The sequence below is a fragment of the Oryzias latipes genome, chromosome 3 (genome assembly GCF_053564925.1).
Source record: "Oryzias latipes strain Hd-rR chromosome 3, Olatipes_Hd-rR_3.1".
In the NCBI taxonomy this organism is placed as follows: domain Eukaryota; kingdom Metazoa; phylum Chordata; class Actinopteri; order Beloniformes; family Adrianichthyidae; genus Oryzias; species Oryzias latipes.
In genome coordinates, this window is record NC_136239.1 from 13,895,081 (window position 1) to 13,902,418 (window position 7,338).

Here is a 7,338-nt window from a genome sequence, read left to right on the forward strand (position 1 = left end):
CACTCTGAGGTTAATCTGCAGCACAATGCTGGCTTGTGAAACCTCTGCACTTTCGGGATCTGCACCATTTGAGGTTTTGTAGCCCGAACCTGGCATTCAGAAACAAAATTTTACCTGTTAGTCAATTCACAGTGGGGCAGACAGAACTGGAGCCAGCAGGATGATCTGTGGCCTCACAGCACGCTGCCACTGTTTAAACCTATGTGCTCAAAAAGGGTTTCACTCGCCATTTTACATTTTCTAAAGAAAAAAACAAGATTTTTGCCTTTATTCAACACACTAAATTATTAATTGAACTATTCAAATTAATATGGATGTACAGTACAGACCAAGAGTTTGGACACACCTTCTCATTCAAAGAGTTTTCTTTATTTTCATGACTATAAAAATTATGGAGACTATAAAAATTGTAGAGTCCTCTACAATTTCCTCTACTACCTCTTGAAGCTCATCAAGAGAATGCCAAGAGTGTGCAAAGCAGTAATCAAAGCAAAAGGTGGCTACTATGAAGAACCTAGAATATGACATATTTTCAGTTGTTTCACACTTTTTTGTTATGTATATAATTCCACATGTGTGAATTCACAGTTTTGATGCCTTCAGTGTGAATCTACAATTTTCATAGTCATGAAAATAAAGAAAACTCTTTGAATGAGAAGGTGTGTTCAAACTTTTGGTTTGTACTGTATATACATTAGCATGCTGTTCTGTTTTTAAAGGTTACAGCAACATGCATAAATTCACCTGTGACACAAAAAGAAAAATATACGAGTTAAAAAACCTCAAGTTAAAACGATGTAAAGGTCTCTTAACATTTTGATCTTCCTGACACAACCCTGTGTGTTGTGAAAAAGAAACAGAAACCACGCAGCATTTGTTTTTCTTTAGTTCCCAATTACAAATAAGTTGGAAAGAACTACATAACGGCCCATAAATATTTTCCCTCAATTATCAACATTTTCATTAAACAACAATATATTTGGCATCATATTAGAAAATAAAAAAGAAGAAATCTATATAAACGTAAATAATACTTAAAAATGAATTCAAACCACATCTGAAATCACTAAAACTAATCCATCAATAAAACAATATGCAATAGATTGAAAACTCCTCTTTTGTTTCTAAAAACATGAGAAAATGATTTTATGATTATTATTTGCCTCTTTTTGCTCAGTTTTCTCTCTATTTTATTAGTTTTGTTGTTGTTGTTTCACTTTGTGTTTATTCACTCTGTATTTACTCAGATTTTGTCTGATTTATGATGCCTTGTAACGTTCACTTTTGTTTGAATGTTTTGTAATGTTCTAATTGTTGGATAAAAAGAAAATTACCAGCATTGGGATGTACTTTGCACAGGAAGTCTTTTATTTTGAAAGGAAGTCATAGGATCTGTCAATAGTAAAAGAAAAATATTTCGAATTTAGAGAAAATGCAAGTCTTTTCCTATATTTCTGTTTTTATTCATAGCAAAAAGGAAATATAACTAATATTTTTATAAAATTAACAATGTAATAAATACAAGATGGATTCTAATATTCCTAAAGAATAAAATAAGACTCTGCTGCTCCTACTAGGGTTTGATCTGTAACTGCTAAAGGTTGCAAATCCCTGATGTAGTCCATATGTCTTTGTCACGTGAAATAGCATAGACATGTAACTAAGGAAAAACGACTAGCCACTGCACCAGCAGGGGTCGCTGTGAATCCAGGCACTGGTGTAGCTGCAGGTTGAAGAACATTATTTCTGCCTCTGTTTAGTGGAAAAATATATATCATATAAAATACAATTTATCAAATTTATTCTTAAACAGAATCTGTCATCTTAAGAGTAGCAGTAAAGGCTGACTGAATTTTTTTTTTTTATCATTGAAACTTTAGTGGGATTTGGAATGAGTTTTTCCTCCAGGATGTGCTTCTTTAAAGTGAGGTCATGGTGTTCACATGAGCTCCCACACTGACGAGTGGGAGGACTTTGGCATGTAAATGACCTGAGCTGTTCATGGGCCTCCCCTTCACAGCATCAGCCCGAAACTGAAGCCAACATGGCTCCTTCAATCGATCAGATTTGCGTCTATATTCTATGTCACCTGCCTGACGATTCCTGAAAAGTGATCTAGTTCTTTTCAGAACAGGGTGTGAACACTGGGATGAGTTTGTGGTGACACAGGATCAACGCTGTCCGCCGCGGTCAGACTGACAAGGAGAGGAAGGGAGCATGTTGCAGTATAAACACAACACCAGAGAAGCACTGGAATGTCTGCACTGGGAGCTGGAGTACGAGGTCAGATGGAGGCCAAGGCAGGTGGTATACATCAGAATCAAGGCTGACATCTCAGCATTAACTTATCCAAACAAGAGGCAGCCGCTTCCCTGCTCATGCTGGAGGAGGAGCAGCAGCTGGAGGAGTTGGAGGAGGATGGAATGGAAGAGTGAGCTGAAAGAAACTGGGAAGTGGCCGAAGCAGACGGAGACCGGGGGGGAGTGTCCCTGCAGTTCAGTTGTCTTCCACTTGTACCTCAAGAGAAAACACACCAAGAGTCAGTCCAAACATAACATTGGAGCTGTTGCTTTTGCAAAAGGCCTGTTCTCTATCCCATCACGGTTCCTCAGAGCATGAGCTGTGAATCACAGGCAGCAGTAGGATCTGTAGCTCATGGGTGAGTGACATGTTAGCTCATTCTATGTTACTGATCTGCATGAGCTAATATGATCGCAGCTATCTGCCTTTTTTTTTAGTTTAATTTCATTCAAAAATATGTGATGACTGAACATTCTGATTTGAAAGAAACAGTCCAGTTTTTGTCTCAGAAGAGCAGATCAGCGCATAACCTCACAGAGACTGCCTAAGAGTTCGTTAGAGTTTGTCCCACAGTCCAAAAACATGCATCATAGGTTCATAGGTGAATCTAAATTGTCCCTAGGTGTGAATGTGTGTTTCGCCCTGCAACAGACTGGGCGACCTATTCAGGGTATGCCTCACCTACGCCCAACAGTGACTGGGTTATTTCCAGCTACCCCATGACCCTGAAAGGGATTCAGTGGGTTCTGAAGATGGATGAAAGTCCCACATTCAATCCACATGTGCTCTCTGACCCATCTTTCGAGGTGGTCTCAGTTTATTTCCGATCAGATTTAGCTTTGATTCGCTTTGAAGTTTTCTCAATTGGATAGGCTCCATGCTCAGAGCAGAACAACTGGACCAAATGGCCACTGTAGCAGGGCATTGTGGGATATAGACAAGTAGAAAGGAGACGATGAGACACAGTTACTCATTGAAATGTGATCAGATGAATGCAAGTGAGCTAGTGAACTGTCCCGACAAGGATTGCAAAGCGTAGGACTTCCATTATTCTGTCTGTTCTGCCTTTGCCCCGCCCTCGTAATTCTTGGCCAATGACTGAAGAGATCTTTAGTCACGTGCTTTTGTTTACAAGCTTTGGTTTGAAATAGAAATGTCTACTTGATGGCAGTCTGAATACAGACCAAACGCAAGGTTCAGGACTCAATCCGGACCAAAGGAAGCGGACTCGGTCGAGACCAACTGACTTTTCCACTCTGAATAGACCCTAAGTATGTTGATGTTTTGTTTATGAGTTAGGTCAGGTTCTACGTAGTTAAGAAGAATCAGAGCCAAAAAGCAAAACACCCAATTTAGTGGTCAATCTTCCAACCCTCATGTAGGAACAGCTTTGAGTCAAGACTGAAAGGATAAGATCCCAGACACAAGCAGCTGAAGTGAGTTTCCACCACAGGTTGGCTGGGCGCTCCCCTGGAGAAAAGGCAGGAGTAGAGTTGCTACTCTTCCAAATCAGTTGTTGAGATGGATTGGTCCAGTCTCTTTGGATGCCACCTGAACGCCTCCTTGGAGGGGTATTCCAGACACATCCCACCAGGAAGAGGCCCTGAGGATGACCTAGAATCCAATAGAGGAACCATGCCTCTCAGCTGTCCTGGAGAGCCTTGGGGCCCCCTGGCAGAATTGGTAGAACTTTCCACGGAGAGAGAGGTCTGGGCAACCCCATGAAAGTTGTTGCCCCCACATCCCAGCTCCAGACAAGTAAGATGGATGATGGTTGCAAGACATGCAAAAATGTCAGTGGATGAGATAACCAGGTTTATGGAGAGATAAAATATGGCTAATGGAGGCATCCAGAATGAAACTTTGGTTTGGATCAACATATAATGTCCTTCTGTGTCTCCAGAACTCGACTCCACGGTCAAATGAGTCAAATTTGTTGTGCTTAGGGAGCAGCTTAATTTCAGCACCTTCTGTCAGGATATGAAGTGATGTTGTCACAGGGGAGATGACCAGGGAAGCATAATGAAGTGATGAAATACTTAGCAGCAGCAACACTTTGTTACACATTTCCATTTTCTTCAAATTGACATTGAGGAACATAGTCTTTTAAGTACTTGAGAATCTTTTTACACAGTAAAGAACGTCTGCTGATATTTGCTTTTGACATGTTCTGCGTCTTGAAAGACCCAAGGCTCTACAGATACTATGTCCTAATGAAACTGTTTTTTATTTATTTATTTGTCTTAGAATGACATAATCAGAATTATAAAAACACTGGGAACACTTAAAATAGATTAAAAGATGATCAGAGTGGGACTTTAAGATAACCGTAGTGTAACCAGTTATCTTTTTTTTAATCTTTTTTTTGCTTTTTAGCTATTAATTTCCTCCTCCCAACTGTTTAAAAATCCATTGCAAGCATTAAATAGAAACTCTATTTTATCATTTTGATAAAACTGAACAATCCTTCAGATTTTATGTTCAACTTTGTTAATTTTATTTTCAGTGGATGAAAAAATCCCTCAGCCTTCCTCAGCCTAAAGAAAAATGATCGTAAGAGGATTTGTTTAGCTGGCAATTGAAAATATTCCACGGATAAATAACATCTTTTAGACTGTAATTCAATAAATTTGCTATAACTCCAATATATATGTGAAAAAAGCAGACATGTGTCCTCCTTCTCCTCAACAACAGATTGTGTCTACACCGAGAGTAATGGCTTCATCCTCCAGCACCGCTCAGCATCCAGCTGTGATTTGCAGCCGAGGCCACTCGGTGGTGGGTAAAACCCTGACCTTACAGGGAATCAGGAATTAAATAAACTTCTTATCCAAGACAGTAATTTTGTGAGTAGCCTGAAATCCTTAAGATTACAGACTCTTGGCTCTCCAAAGGTTCAAGACAGATCACCATAAATGGGGCCCAGTGATAGTAAACAGTACTTAGAAGCGATGCTGCTGATGTGGCCTAATATGGAGAGGTAAATGAAGCTTTTGTTGCTGCTGGCTCATAACAGCAGGGCTTCAGGAACAATATTTATATTGTTTTTTTTCTTGCCATGACCTTGAAATAATATTACATCATTGTATGGTTCTTGTGAAAAAAAACAACTTGCTGTATGGCAAACCTAAGTTCAGTTAAAAACTGTCTGTTAAAAAGCAGTCTTATATTCGTTGTCATGGAGATTTAGGGGGCAGTTATCCTTTTTGATTGTACGTTTATAATTTTGGATCTTCGTATGTTCTGGCTTGTTACCAAATAAGGGGTGGTGTTTTTCTGCTCCTACAATGAGCATCAGAGGCAGGCATGGAAAAGTTCCCTGTCCTCCCTCTCCATCAGCCTCTTTGTTTACTAAACTTCTATTGCTCCCTGTGAGCAAAACTCTCAATGTACATTTGATGTGTTGTTTAAGCAAAATCCTCAGATTTATTGTTTCCTGGTATAAAGTCAGACGAAACTTGAATAGAGGTTTGATGCTGTGATTGGCTTGTTAGTGTAACAACCCTTGATATCAAGGCCGTGTCACACGTCCACTAGGTACATTTTGCATGTATTGTACAAATTAAAATTGGTCATATGTGGAAAAAATGAGAAAAGTTGTGGTTTTTAGGTGAAATTTTCACAGATGCATCACGAAGGAAACACATTAAAAACACAGAAGAAGTACAAATAAACCACATAAAAAAACACGTAAATCAATATAGAACATGAACCCTGTGTGACACTGGTTGAATTTTTGGTTAAAGATGTTTGGATCGATTTTAGGTCAGTGAATCGGATCGTTCAAAATTAAGCAACATCACGTATGAATTGTATCAACAATCTGATATAAATATTTACACCCCCTATGTTAAAAGAGTTAACAAAATGTTATTTTGAATATTTAGACTTGATTTTATTTGACTCTTGTCAGAAGTTTATATTGTTTTTAGGGTATAGATCAGCAATCTTCCTGCAAGAAAATCAAATAGATAAATAAGCAAACTTTGACTCCAGCAGCCATTAAATCTGCAAACAGTTTCCTTTTTTTAATCTGTACATTTGAAGACGTTTATAAAACTTGACATCCAAACCCAAGACGTCACCAGGTTTTCCAAAAGTTTTCCAAAAAGAGTTTGAAAAGTTTGGGCCCATGTCTGCATGCATTGTCTCCACTGGAGAATTTTCCATTGCCCACTTTAGTTAAAACTCCCCCAGAAACCGAGTCTCTTCCATTTTTGATAAGAGATGAGCTCTGAAAACAGCGGGAACCCTCTGAATTATGCAACTGTTTGCATCCTCTTAGGGGCAAAAGCAGAGCTGAGCAGAGCTGTCGAAGTGAACCAGCCATGACAGGCCAGCACGCGGGGGGGGTGCTGAGCATGCATTATGAATGGTGCTGAGTACGCCTCAGCTGGTGGAGCTGAGTGGAAGTGATGGAGGCAGATGAAATAGTGCCAACCTATTGGTCGCCGGTGGGTAATGCCCTTTGGTTTTACCCCAAAAACATCTCTCTAATTCACTCCCCTCCCCTTACTGCCCACATCTTTCAACACCTGGTGTGGCCTCAAAATGCTCATAAAGTACAGAATTTACTTTTTTTCTTGGAATAAAACTTATGACACCACTTTACAACAGTAGTGCACAGACAGGAGAAAAAAGTTGATCATTTTGTTCGTTGGGAAAGTCTCATTGTGTCAGTTGGAGGTCTAGTTTTGTTCAAGCTGTGTCCTGATTTTTACTGGATTTCTAATGTGCAATGTAAAGACCGTAAATCATTAAATGTCTTGACATTTTTTCTAAAATTGAATTATTAATTTTCCAACATCACTGAGGGTTTTTCTCAGTTTGAATCGTAAATAAAAACATTTAACCCCAAAAGCGGAAAAAGTTACTAATAAAAATTATTTTTCACTTGTCTGGTGATCATTTCTAGAAATTAAAAGCTTATTAAACATGTGATCTTTGAGTTTTGTCATTTTAATTTCAATAAGCAAAGCTTCTCAACGAAACAGAAAACCTACAAGGCAAACACTAAAACCTTTTGCACATTGTTCT